The sequence below is a fragment of the Capsicum annuum genome, chromosome 11 (assembly GCF_002878395.1).
Source record: "Capsicum annuum cultivar UCD-10X-F1 chromosome 11, UCD10Xv1.1, whole genome shotgun sequence".
NCBI classification, from domain to species: Eukaryota; Viridiplantae; Streptophyta; class Magnoliopsida; order Solanales; family Solanaceae; genus Capsicum; species Capsicum annuum.
In genome coordinates, this window is record NC_061121.1 from 112,715,735 (window position 1) to 112,731,058 (window position 15,324).

The window sequence follows — 15,324 nt, forward strand, 5'->3', positions numbered from 1 at the left end:
ATGGGATTTCTGCCCAACTTTAAACCTTTTTATTTCCACTTCAATTGACCTTACTAGAACCACTAACAGAAGGCATGGGATGCAAGTTAGACTTTAGAAATTGACACCTTAGGTTACCTTATTTTTACTTCAGAAGTTCTTAGTTTAAGTTTTGTTCTTGATTGTATATCTTTCAAACCCTCGGTGCTTGCAAAGCTACTTCTTTGGAGTTTTTTTACTCTCCGTGGAGGTGATCATTTAGGAGACTCTAACTAGTTGTAGTTACCTAGAAAATTATCTAGCTCTAGTCAACTTTACCATTTTTCTTTTCAATAATGACTGACGGATTTTTATTTTTGGACATACTTTCATATTTGTAGCTTATTCAATTTTTTTATCTTTCACGTCAATTTTATTGATCAGATTGGCTAGAAGTTCCTAGCTTTCTACCCTATGTTTTTTCTTTAAATAATGTTCGAGATGATATAGTCGTTAGCAACTCCCCTTTCCTGCGTAGGTATTCTCCTACAACACATTCTAGTATATAATATCTCCTCGAGAAACTTATCCATATAAATTTAGACCAAGGGATTCTCTATTGGTTTTCCATTCTTGTTTGCTACACTGGGAGGCTTTGAATGTCTTCTTAAACTCCATTACACCACTAAAACTAGTCCAATCACTATTGAATCTCTACACTTCCATCAAATATTAACCCCTTCTCAAAACTTAATGCATAAACATGATAAAAATCATTGATGAATTGTAATAAGGTATTGACACCACCTTCTTGGAACTCTTTGTCCTTATCAGTTGTAATGCTCTGATTTTTTGAATCGGAACACTACACGATACTCATGACCCCAAAGGAACACAAGCTAACCCATGATTGATATCTGTACCTGTACACTGCATAATATAACATGAAAATATGGAAACATGAATTGAAAGGCCATAAGGTTCAATACTGAACAAACATCTAATAACATAATATTTGAAAATAGTATAATAATACCAAAACAAATCTAAAATAACTATCTGACATGTTGTAGTCTGAAAGCCTCTAAACTATCTGAATAAGGAGTTGATAGGACATGTCCCTAACTAACTCCATCTACTAAAATAAATTGGAAACTGAAATAGTAATGTAATCATCATGTTCTCGAAAGATGAGGACTCACTTCTAACTCTAACTGTAGAGACTCAAATCTACTACTAATCAGGAGCTCGTACCTTTAAACCTATGGTATAAGACACCATAGCATGAATGCATTAGTACTTTAAATGTACTAGTATGCAAGTGAGGTAGGCTAAATGCAATAGATTTATATGCATAAATAATACTAACTGACTGACTAACATGAATGTGAGAATATATGCATGACTATGTAACTGTAACTGAGATCGTGTTAGGAATAAATACTATATTATTGAATACTGAGGGACTAATACTATGTTACTGATACATGGATAACTGTGTCTAATCGTTTTGATTATGAAGAACTGGTTTGGTTGACTATATTTGACAGTCCTGAAGCTGAAGACTGATTATATATATTTGGTAACTGATAACATGAGTGACTATCTCTGACAGTCCTGAATTTGATAGAACTAGCTGAGTTTTATACTGTATCTGAGTAACTAAATTTAAGATTAGTCCTATCTAGTGGGGGATCTCTGAGTATACTGATAATAAAGAAGATTTGACTTAGTCTGAGATCAGTCCTACCTAGCGGGTGATCTCTAAATCTGATTATGCTTCTACTGATTGACCATAGTTAAGATCAGTCCTATCTAATGGGTGATCTCATAGTCTATTTATAATTACAAGGATTGACCATATCTGACACTTCTAAATCTGTATTACTGAGCTGAATTGACTATATCTTACAGTCTTGATTTCTATAACTAAAAATGTGGGATCTATTCATCTAACCAACATGCCCCATACTAAGCTAACTGGGGTCAACCTGTAACTCCATTTGGAAGGGTGTAAGTACTGCACCACTAGTAAAGACAACTATTACAGAGTCAGTCCTAATCTAGTGGGTGACCTCTGGGATCAGTCCTATATATTTAAATGTGCTAACGAGTGATCCCTGAGTATGTCAGTCCTATCTAATGGGTGATATCTTGTACCTATGCTGGCTGCATAGTTTTGGAAGTTAAGGATTGCTTCTAGGGATCTCAGTCCTATCTAGCGGCTACACACATTGGGGCCTATTTAGAGGGTATCACTGGACCCACATATAGCCCGTGGGTGGTTTTAGGACAGTTAAGCTACACAAACCTAGGTTAATGATTTTGAATACATACTAAATTTGATTCCCTTTTCGGTCATGCATTATATATTTGTGTGTATGTATGTATGTATGTATGTATGTGAATACATATGGTTATTTACTTGGTTTTAAATATTGGCATTATTTTATCCTTATCCTGAGTGTATGCTAGCGTTCACCTACTACCTCGTCTTTAGGCATTATATCCCGATGCGTTGCAGGAACCAGCCATACTACTCCTTTTTCTCAATGGTTAGATTAGGGAACAACTTAGAGTTAGATTAAAGTGGTGAGCATCCATACTCTAGAAGGCTCACTTTCATGTTATAGTCTTGTCTTCATACTTTGGTTATTTCTTACACTTTGGTTTTTGCTATGGTTGGGGGCATGTCCCAACTGGATGCTATTTTACTTTCAGATAGAGGATTTATGAGACTACGATAGGTTTGTATAGGAGGTGTCGACATTGGTGTCAACCTTGGCATTGGTATTGGTATTATGTATGATATAAGTTGACTGCATTTTATTTATGGTGCCATTTTTTTATGCTATATATATATGTTTGAAATTCATTTGACTTAAGGTGTAGAGTGGTTATGGTTGGGTATTTGGGATGGTTTCTAGTCCCTGTTGGGCTTGAGGAACCCGACACGACCGTGCCCTAGTTCAAATCATGTCAGATTGGTATTAGATCCCTAGGTTCATGGTCATTTGGGAGTCCACAAAGCCGTGTCAAGTAGAGTCTCTTTTAAGGGTGTGTAGCGCACCACACTAGGGAGAGGTTACAATGCATTTTTGAATGTTTCTCGTCCTTGTGTTCTATTTTAAAGCTTTGGAGTCTAAGTCCTATAATCTTCTCTAATTCCTATTTGTTTGCTTTTCATATCAGACCTCGGCGATTTGAAGTTCACAAAAACTCTTCTGTCCCAACTCGGGACAATGTTAATAAGACAAGCTCTATTCATGGGATCCATACTCTGTCTACATGTCCATTTTAGGATCTTTCTGCAGTTTCTCCTGTTCTCTCTAGTCCTTCTCAGACACTTTTGGCTAATGTGACCAGTGTTGAGTTTCATCAGTCTATTCATATATTGGCACAGTTGGTAGCTACTCAGTCTGAGCATAGTGTTCTAATTGCTCCATCTTCTTAGGCCACAAGGGTTGGCCAGTTCATAAGGTTGAACCCTCCAACCTTAATGGGTGCTATGGTGTAGAAGGTTCCTTAAGTTTTATAGATGATTCGGAAAAGATTTTCCTTTATGAATGCCACAAATATGGAAAGGGTGGAGTTTGCAAGCTACCAGCTGAAAGATGTGGCGTACTACTGGTACAAGGAATGGGATCACGCAAGGGGTGGCACTAACATGTCACCACTGTGGGAGGATTTCAGTAATGAATTTCTAGACCATTTTTTTCCTCAGGAGTTAAGGGAAGTGAAAACGAAAGAGTTTGTAAATCTGAAGCAAGGAAAGATAGCATTCAAGGAGTATGCCTTGAAGTTTCACTAGTTGTCTTGGTATGCTCTGGAGATGGTGTCTGATATGAGGGCCAGAATAAGAAAGTTTGCATCGGGACTGTCTCATGAGTTCATCCTTGAAAGTAAGGCTTCCTTACTGATCAAGGACATAGATATCTCTAGGTTGGTTGTCCAGAAGAAGAAGTAGGCTTAAATAGGGGAGAGGCAGGGCAAGAAGTTTAGGTTTTTTGAGCAGGGTGGTAGCTAAAGTCGTTGGGTGATTGGCGTTTCTATGGAGATGATAACTTTAGGAAATAGGGTGCCAATCTTAGCTTAGTGGGGCTTAGTCAGCTATATCGTGTCTTTCCTGTAGGTTTTGTGGTGTCTGCATTGGGGTTTCTATGATGAGGGAAGGGACAAGTGCATCGACTTTGATCATCTAGGACATATTCTTAGAAACTGTCCTGCTTGATAATGCTCAACTCACTCCCATATTTAGGGGGTGAGGCGGTCGTTGTTAATAACCTAACTAGAGATAGGGTCGAATCTACAAGGAACAAATTATAAATTTCAATTCGCAACGATTTTCAACTAACATTGCATGATTGTAATACTTTTGATTTAAAATCAAGCTTTAAGAAGATGTTGGGTGTATGTCCACCTAAAGGTAAAGCATGTGGGTTGATGATGGTTTAGCATGAAGCTTAGTTGTTAACTTAAGGATAGGCTAGTTCGAACGTTGTTGTGGTCAATCTTTTAATAAAACCACAATGATTTCACCCATTGGCTCTTTCGATCACCTAACAAAGGTGCAATTCGTAATCACCCAAAACCTCAATAAGCATCCTTATTTCTGGATGATGCTCTTGACATGATTTACACTCTAAATACACTTATTTCTAAGATTGTAAAAGGTAGTAAACCACAGGATCAATTTTTCACCATTAGTTTATCTCCCTATAACCCTCTTTCAAGGATATTATGGGTTACCTCAAGTTACCCCTGATCCCTCTTTCAAGGATAATGAAAGGTTTTTAGAGTTTTGGGTTTTCTCCCATCAAACCCATTCGGAGATTTAGGGTTTTCACCCATTAATTCCAACTCATAAATTCAAGCAATGGTGGAATCCATACTTAACAACTAAGAATCATGCAAACACAACAATACCCACACACAATTACACTTTAGTTCAACATAATCCCAAGGTTAATTTACTTAGTTACTCATTAAGAAGTTAAATAAAGATATACCATGAGGATTATCCAAAGCATTCATTTTTCAAAAAACACTAAGAAATTAAGTGTAACACCCCGAGAGTACACCCTGGATGCCACACAGTTCTTGGAACCACAAGTGATCCCAAGCTAACCAATGAACTGGCATACTGTTAAGCAACTGAATTTTAATAAAATAAATAGCAAGTTCTGCTGTGTGGAAACTTAATCATAGAATAATCTGAACAAATACATTACTGATAAAGATTACAATATGATAAAACTGAAGGAAGAAACTGAAATTTACATGACTGACTCTTACTAACGTCTATGAAGCCTCTACTATACTGACTATAGATAGCTGGGACATGCCTCCAACTACCACTAATCAATACATATAAAAATAAATGAACTTTACATGATCTAAAACTGTCTGGAGTTCCCAAAACAAGAGAACTCATCACTTGCTAGCGTGAAACTACAACTATCTGATCATGACGTGTGGGCTATAAATGGTACCTACATTATGAAACAATGTAGCCACACAGATGTATATGTGGATCAGTGATTCTAAAATGTACTGAGTATGCAGGGGTGAATGCAATAAGTAAAACTGATTTTATATGTAATCTTAAAACATGCATGCTAAGTGTTAGTAGACTCACCAATAGCCCGGAATAAACTGAAAGCTAAAAACATCTTAAAGCATGAGTGACAAATATACTCTGATAAGATGGTGAATTTCTACACTTAGTTTCTATAAAACTTTACTTTAATGATATAAGTAGAACTGAAGCTGGAATAAGGTAAAATGTGAATACTATATGAATATTCATTCTGGAACTATGTGATGAAAATTGACATAACATTGGGGATCTGAACATATAATTATACTGAAAACGAATACCTAAACATAAAAATCCAAATGTAACATATACTAAGCTTATCTGATTAACTGAATGACTGATAGCGAAATACTAGTCATGTAAGACTAGACTATACTTAGTTTGAATAACTGGACTAAACTGTAGAGTACTATGCATACAAGAAAAGCACTAACTGGACAACATGAGATGACCGAACATAAATGCCTGTAAACTGTATTATCTGAGAATGCAAGGCCAAACATCTAACATAATTCTGAAATAGTCCTAAAATACTGATAATTGAATAACTGATAATTGTATGCTATGGTCAAGCAAAACCGAAACTAAACTCTGAACTGCATACTGAACTGAGACCATGGGAGGTATCAACTAACCGACATGCCCCAATCTGAGCTAATCGGGGTCCAACCTATAACCCAAGTTGAAAATATGTCAGTATCGTGCCACAGTTACTATCACTGGCTGTGTGGATCTACTAAACTAGTATTCCGAAGGACTAAGGAATAATTCTATAATGACAGGAAACTCTTGCGATATGTGTCCACACTAACATGGAAGGAATACATTTCAAACCTATACTGGCTACGTAGTTCTGTAACTCAGGGATTGCTACTAATGGTCAAACACTAAACTTGCAGGAATGCCCCCATCTCTGGGTTCGCTTAGTACTGAATCTTACTCCCAACTGAATGGCACTGGAATACTAACTAGTGCTTGCACTATTAACTGATAACTCATAAGCTCAGGTCATGTTATTTTGAAAATAGCAGTTCATATAGATTCTGAGGTAATTATTAACGTATAAACTAATACTGGTACTGAAACCGAAATGAGCTAACTTAATCGGACTCATAACTGACCATAATATAGACTGAATAATATTTTTATGGTATAACTGAAATCATTCTGTAGATTTTGGAAAGCTAGACAACAACTAAATTTTGGGTATTCATAACCGCTAGGAATCAATAACAATACAACAAAAACATACCAAGGCTTTGAGGATATGATAAACAATCATTACTTAAAGAAACCCATCGCTTGGGCATTTTATCAAACACTTGCAACTCATGGTTTAAGCTAAGCATAGGGATAGTTTTAGACATGCAACCATACCATGAATTCAATATTAAAAATTTCCAATTAAGGCTTTAACATGGGAGAATTCATCAAACACATAGAGATCATAACCTTGTAAATAGGAATGAGAAAGCATGCAAAATATCATGGTTACACGAATCAATTCACAACTTTGGGATTTGATATGAAGATAATAACATTAAAACTATGTATTGGCTCATTCCATTTGAAAACACATATACTCTTAATTTGAAATCAAACATATGGGGATCATGAGTTAAACATGGGAGTAGTTAAACCATGAAAATCACATAACTTTCAATATTAGAAACATGGGTTAAGGCTTTAGCATGTGAAAATCATCATTGGAACATATCAATGCAATTTCAATGAAAACCATTTGTAAACATGATACATAATTGATTTTCAAGAAATTTCATTGATATAATTCATATTAACATGTAAAGATCATAACTTTGAACTTGAAAATGAGCTTTTGGGCTCCATGGGTAAAAGGGAAACTATGGATGAACTCCCACTTACCTTAATTAGATGGAGTCTTGAATAAATCATGAATATGATGTAGAAAGCTTGACTTTGGAATGGAATGTTTGACCTGGAAGCCTTGGGAATGTTATTGAAAGTTTTTTCTTGAACTTCTTGGATTAGGAACCTTAATTTCTTGATTGTATTGAAGAAAATTTGATGAAGTTCTTGGTGTTCTTGAGGGGGATAGGGTTTTCTTGGAGAGAAAAAGATGAGAAATCATATGTCTAATGCTTTCGGAGGCTGAAATTAAGTATTATGGGCGGATTTAGGCGAGGGGAAGTGACCAAAGTTCCCCTAGACCCTTTAGGAACTGAAATAGCATGTGAAATACTTACATAACATGGTTTCCATTGCGTTGCATCGCTAATCGAGTCAATTACCAACACATTGCATCCCAATCGCATCGTCTTACTACCTCTCACAAAAAATGCCATAACTTTTTGATCGGGTATCGGATTAAGGCAAAATTAGTATCATTAGAAAGATGATTCAATTATCTATAATTTAGTGGGTCTGGAGATGCAAAATTTCACTTTTATAAAAAGTTATACAGTTTAAAGTAGACCCTTATAGAATTAAATACCAAACTTTGGATGAATCAAAGGCTTTAAGCTCAACTTTTTTATAAGTGATTCTTATGAATATTTTTCACCTCGAAAGCAAATTAAACATGAGGATAAAGATCATGAAACTTATATTAATATGTGAATCATTTTGATTATAGCTTTTACATGTAGGAATGATGGTTCATAGACTAGTCCAAAAATATGGGGTGTTATATTAAGCCTCCACAATTAGTTACACACTTGCCCAATTAGGGTTTCTTGCTTTCTATTTGAAAATAACTATGAGGTAAGCAATACACAAAGAAGAAAGGGATTTTTCCTAAATATGGTTTGAGATTCATCTATGTAATTTTACAAAGCTGCCTTGGGTCATATTCCTACTGAACTATGATCGCATAGACTTAACCGCAATTGCGCCTATGCAACCGCAGATGTGCTCCGCAATTACATTATGTTGACTCTCTTGAATGACCGCGACTACAGCCTGAGGATTGTGGTAATTGAGGCTGAACTGATTTAGGTCTCTAGCTGTACTCCATTTCTTTCCATTTGATCCCCTTTTAAGCTTCAATCCATATAATTTCACCTTCTCAACTAGATACCTGCAAAATGTGGATGTTAGTGCATTTGAATCATGTTGATGTCTCATTTTCTGATATAGAACATAGTAGTGTACTTAAGTGTTTGGTGCAAATGAGTGGTAAAATTTCCACTCATCAACACCCCAACTTAAAACTTTGCTTGTCCTCAAGAAACACTATCCATTTCTTTGTGACAATTTCATATATATTTCCTTATTCTATCACCCAATAATCATGATGACTTAAACTTGATTGCTACCACAAAAATCTCTTTGCACATGGGCATAATGGTTTTAACTACACCCCTCAGTAAAATAGAATATTTGAAGATGCATTAGACTTTAGGGATCAACGGTGTAACAACCACTAACGCTCTAGAAATGACTCACTTATTAACTATAACCATGTTATACTTCTTTTTATCTCGTTGTGCAGAAGATGAAAAAATCACCCACCTCAAGTTTTTCATATGCCTCCCCATAATAAAGAATATTTCATTCACCTAGTTACCAATCATGCAACAAGAAATTTTAAGTGCAAACACACTCTCTCAAGAAATTCTCTATGTAAACAAGTAACATGCCATAGGCTTGCCTCTATTTTCAATCGCCACTACAATGACCACACTTGGTTGGAAATCATAAAGGACTTTTTGAGCTTGTAATGTTGGTTTAAGGCAGGGTAGGATATCAACTTAGGACAATAGAGCTAAACCCTCCTTGAAATTCTAAATTACTCTCTTCATTTTTTGCTATTGGGCTACTTCTTTTTCTTTTACTATTTTGCCTATTTGTCTTTTCATGGTTTTTCCCACTTTTCTCTTTCTTCTCTTTTCTTTTTATGCATAAATCATGACTTTTTTCCTTTGTGGGATCTTTTCTTTCTTCAAATCAAAATGCTTTATTATCTTTAAGCTCGTAGGCACCTTATGAATTTGTGGCCGAATTGAATCTTTTTCAATTTCCACCACCCCCAACTTAGTCTTTTAGCCTTAAATTGTATTATTAAGTTCAAGGAGGGTAGGGTTTAAAGGATAGAAACTACAAGGGACACAACTTGTAATGTGTTTGCTAAAGAAAAGTCCAAAGGCTAAAAGAGGGTGACTAGGGGTAACTCCTATGTATTGGTACACTTTTTAGGCTAAAGAGGGCTTCCATTGTTTCAAGATGGCCTATGATCATTTTAATAACCAATCATAATAAAAATTTAGCTTTGAAAGAGTAATGGGACAAGTTATAGATAGTACAAGTACACATGAGATGTAGACAAATAAGCTCATACACATGGCATGTGAATTTCATCAAGGGGGTCAATTGTTCCTCCCGCTTGAGGCAAAGATAGATTAGTCACTATTATTCTGAAGCTAATTTTAGAGTCATAAAGAGAGGAAAATTTCATTACAAGGTTGCTCATGTCCATGCCCTCGAATTTTGCAAAACTTTTTGGACGAATAGGGTTATTTGTTTTTCATTCGCAACATACATAATTTATTAATCATGCCAACAACCCAATTTATTGTTTAACATTATGGCTCTAATATGGGTGGACCACCCACAAGGCTACTAGACTTCACCAATGGGTATGAATGTGATCCCAATTGATCAATGTCACAGGTACTCAAACTTCTCTTGCATTTATGGCCCTGATGCCATGGGTACTCAGACTTCCCCTATATCCATGGTTAAAAAAAACTAATCACAACACTTTCTCCTTAAGAATATCGTGACTCAGTTTATCATAGGGAAAAGCTTGTCGATTAGAACTTAAGTAAAGTAACAAACTAAGAACAAAGTAACTTATTATGTAAATGTGGGCACCATCAGAGTGCCCGGATATTACAACCCAAATAAAAAAATAAGGATCATCTAAAAGAGTAGAAAAGTATGTATAAATATCAATAATACAGGCCCAAATCAAACAAAAAATGAGACACCCCTAATTAAAAAGATAGCAGTATCCGCATTAAATAAATAATCAAGGGAAAAGAGATAAGGGTGCTCCTTAAAAACACATTAAGGACTGCTTTCACTCTTAGATTCTGCATCATCACCATTCTCCTTAAGATCAGTCCACTCAGCTGGGGCCTCATCATCTCTCTCCACCGAATAAGAAGGAAGTTTATCTTGAGGTTTTAGGACCTTCTACAGGCCCTTCACCCTTTCCACATCTTGATAAAGAATTCATCCCTCTCTTCTCTCTTGTAACCAATTTTTCATATGCAATCTGAAGGTCTCGATGTGACTCTGCCAAAGAGAAGTAGACTTTCTCAAGATTATCAATGGTAGGTTCTTGATTTTTTTGGGCCTCCCTGTACTTCTCATAATCGGCATATAACATATATGAATGATGGGTGGTGGAAGGCTCTCTTGGTCCTTGAGGCAAACTAGACATATGCTCCCTAATGGCTGCAATATCAACTCCAATTTCCTTAAGAGGTCTGGTGGTGGTTGGCCTATGAGACTCAGACTCAATACATGCTGACTTTTCCATGTCGATCTTTTACTTCTTTCCTTTTCCAGGTGCTCCCTTTCCTCGAATCCTCAAGGAGTAGATAGGAGCACCTGGATGCACCCATGTATCACTAGCATACTTATCAATCCTTATTTTTTACAAAGCTCAGTAATAAAAAAAGGGAAAAAAAATGTGTACCACCTTGGTTCTTGAAGTGATCCATTTCATTTACCATAATCTAACCAACATACAAAGGGACGTAATCTAGAATGCAAGCGACCAATTGAGCACACAGATCTGGGACTGTTGTTATATAGGTGCAAGGAGAGACTCGACTACAAATAATGTGCAACCATATTCAAGCCTTGGAAGTGAATTCGTTCATGAAGATGTTGCTTTTAGTTGTTTCCTAAGAGACATCCTTTCTGGGGCATAGCCGTTGCGCCAACTAACTCCCTAATTTACACCCTTTTGCTTTGAATTCACCTATGTCTGCATGTTGGAGCCCATAAACCTCATTGAATTTCTTAACCCCAACTTTTACTAGTTTACCCTGAATATTAATAGTCACATTGAAGGGTCTGAGAAGGACACTTCACTGATGTTGGCATAAAATTCATGGAACCATTGTTCATTTTCAACATAGGGCTCCGGGGAAAAGCACCGCCATCCTGTTGCTTCATGTTTGTCATGAAATGCTAGTAGTTTCTTTGTCATATTCTCCAAGAAAATACCTTTTTTTCTGGAGCATCTTTGTCCTCAGAAGATCACTGTAGTAGTGAGAGTGGCACTCAGGTGACATGAATCGAATGTGATCATACTTGTCCATTAGGTTGTCCTGAAAACACTAGGCATAAATTATATCAATCAATGAAATTTTATCTTACAAAATGTATCTTATTGTTCACTAAAGATCATTGAAAAAGGTGATTGATGAAGCTAGGCTAAAAATTTGGGAGTGCAAGATTTTTGGCATGGCAAAAAACTACCCCCGATTATCGTGATCGCAAACCATGACCGCGATCGCATGGCCGCGATCGTTGACTGTGACCACAGTCGTGATACCTGAGGATGGTTTTATGCCAGCTCCCCATGTTCAAATGTTTTCCAATTTTTTAGGCTACTAGCATGCTCCACAACATGGATTCACATGAATACCAATTGAACAATGCGAATAAGTGTGAATGTGCCCTTTTGAATACAAATATCACTATTGAAAGTTTATTTGGGAAAATGTCAAACACTTGGTGTGCATATCTCTTTTGTCTAAATTTTTCACACATTATTGGGTACTCAATATTTCTCAATTTTTGTACACACCTAATTCATGAAGCCATCACCAAACCATAACCAAATATGACAACATGAAAAGCATAACAATCAAAACTTTAGGCCCTTTCTTAATCTGCATTTTAGGACCTATTTTTAAAAAAACATAGATTCATGATACCTACCGGATTTGTGATGAAAGAGGGATGCAAGGATGTTGTTGGAGAGCTCACAAACCTGTCCACAATCTATCCCAAATTAAAGAGTACAATCATGAAAGAGAGTGTAAAGGAAATAAAGGAAATTAGGGATTAAGAGGTTGAAGTGACCACAACCGCGGTCAAGTGGCTGAAATTATAGAAATGCAAGTGACCATGATCTCACTTAGGGACCGCGATAGTGGTAACTGAGGGCTGTTCTGCTCCCCTATTTTCCCCTATTCAGCTCTTTGCACAAGTTTTACCAATTTTTCCCCTATTCATTTTTCAATGAAAAATTGAACACTTCCCCCTTTCCAAGCTCATATAATGCATTCTATAGTGCAAAAAATGCATGGGTTATTCATATGCAAAAGCTAACATCTATACTACAAAAACATAACAAAAAGGATGCAATCCACTTTCGTGACATTTGTGGGTTGCCTCCCACATAATGCCTTAGTTATCATCGTAGCATGACTTATTTCTTCTCCAACACTCAAGGTGGGTCATGAAGTCCCTCCTCATTCACTTTCTCACTTTCAACAACCACCATGGAGACCATTTGAAGTTCCCTAGTGTGCTTCTTTGTCTTGTAAATTTTGTAAGAAACCTCATCCTCTTGCACCCTAAACTTCATTACCCCCATCTCTAAATCGACAATGGCTCTTATAGTGGCCAAGAAAGGATGACCAAGGATTACGAGTACCTCTTGGTCTATTTCACAATCCAATACCACGAAGTTTGCCAAATGTATAAACTTGTCAACTTTATCAAGGACATCAAACAAAATTCCCACCGGTATTTTGATTGATCGGTCTACCATTAAAAGTTGCATAAAGGTTGTGTAGGGCATGTAATCCAAGCTTATGGTAGATGACAAAAGGAATTAAGTTGATGTTCACACCAAGGTCACATAGAACTTTTGCAAACTCATGCATCCCAATTATATAAGGAATAGTGAATGCTCTGGGGTCATCTTTCTTTTCTGCAGCCTTACGATCCATGATAGCACTACACCCATGAGCGACCTCAATGGTGTCACCTGCAACAAGCTTATTTTTGGACATCAACTTTTTCATTAACTTAGCACATCCCGAGATCTCTTGGATATCCTCGAGAAACGAAATATTTATTGATAGATTGATAAGTTTTTCCATGAACATCCTCAATTTGTCACCCTTCTCTTTTTTATATGATCATTGAGAGAATGGGAGAAGAACTTGGATTGCGGGCCTTTCTTCATTTTTGGACTTTTAATCTCAACTACTTCTTTGTCACTTTCATCAGTTTCCTTTCCATCATTTTCTTCTTGGCCTTGAGGTAACACCTCCTTTGCTTTAGCTTTAAGCATTTTCTCACTTAATCCTCATTTAGTGGGTTTATCAAATATCTTTCTACTTTTGTGACAATTGCTAGAACTTGAGCATCATTCTTTGGATTAGCAATTATGTCGCTAGGGAGTCCGCCACTAGGCTAAGCATTTAGTTGTGTGGATCTTTGATCGACATGGGTCTCCAATTATTTGATAGAGGCAGCGTGAGCACCATGGTTTGGGAAAGTTGGGAGAAATGACCCTTTAACTCATAGACTATTTTTTCTGTACCTTCCACTCTATTCATGATCCTTGTTAACACATCCTTGATCTTGAACTTTTCAAGGTCAATGACACTAGATTCCTTGGCCTTATCTTGATCATGAGGGGGGATATAATAGTTGTAATCACACTCATGATCTCTCCAATATCTATCCCACTCATGGTCTATCCAACCTTGATTCCCACCTTGCCTTTGATAGGTAGTGTGGGAACCCCCTAAGTAGTTAGCCAAAAATTGGATTTCCTCATCCAACTTCTTCGCTTCTTCATCATTTTCATAAGATTTTGATGCTATGGCATTTATCATTTTTGTAGGTACACCTATAACATGCTCGATTAAGAGTTCGAGTTGGGTCATCATTTATGCCATTCCCTCGTACTTCTCTTCATTCCACTTTCTTTGTTCATTATCAACCATGTAAGTAGTGGAAGGGACATCAGAACTTTGGTATCCCGGGTATGCCAACCCCAATTTTGCTTTGACACTTTTTCTATTAATAGAAAGGCCACATGGTGGTGCATCTTCAGTATAGAGCCACCCGCCGTATTATCCACCACCATTTTATTTAATGGATCCAGGGCATGATAGAAGATCTCAAGAAGAATCTTCTTCGAGACTTCATGATTTGGGCATTTGTCTAATTTTCCATTAAATCATTCCCAAGCTTCAAACAATGGTTCTTCATTTATTTTCCAAAAATTTAGAATCTCGTCCTGCTCTTAAAGTATTTTAGATGGTGGGAAGTATCTATCAAGAAACATCGTGGTAAGCTCATCCCAAGATGTAATTGAGCTGGGTGAAAGTGAGCAGAGCCAAAAAAATGCCTTGCCCATTAGTGAGAATTGGAAGAGGTGAAGCCAAATAAATTATTAAGTAATGTGTGCTATATAGAATAGCATACACACTTCCACAAAATTCTTCAAATGAATATTTGGGTCCTCAAAGGCTTGACCCCCGTGCCATCCTTTTATTTTTAATATGTGAAGCATGGCTCTAGTTACATAGAAGACTCCGTTCCAATTAGTTGGTTGGATACAAATTGCACTTGTTTGTCACACTTCATTTAGTTTTCCCTCATTATCTAGGGGACCACAGAATGGGTCCATATTGCTTGCATTATCACTCATTGTTCTGTTAACACTTTGATCACCTACAAAAATTAAAAATAACAAATAAAGTAGATTATACCATCCCGAGTATTTCCAAGTAAGAATC

The 15,324-nt window shown here is 36.6% G+C and overlaps 1 non-coding gene across 1 annotated transcript; it reads left to right on the forward strand.

The window, feature by feature from the left end:
- Positions 1–14,724: 14,724 nt before the first annotated feature.
- LOC124889164 lies at positions 14,725–14,830 on the forward strand. The gene has a single exon (XR_007047776.1). It is a non-coding gene; the product is annotated as a small nucleolar RNA R71 (small nucleolar RNA).
- Positions 14,831–15,324: the final 494 nt, after the last annotated feature.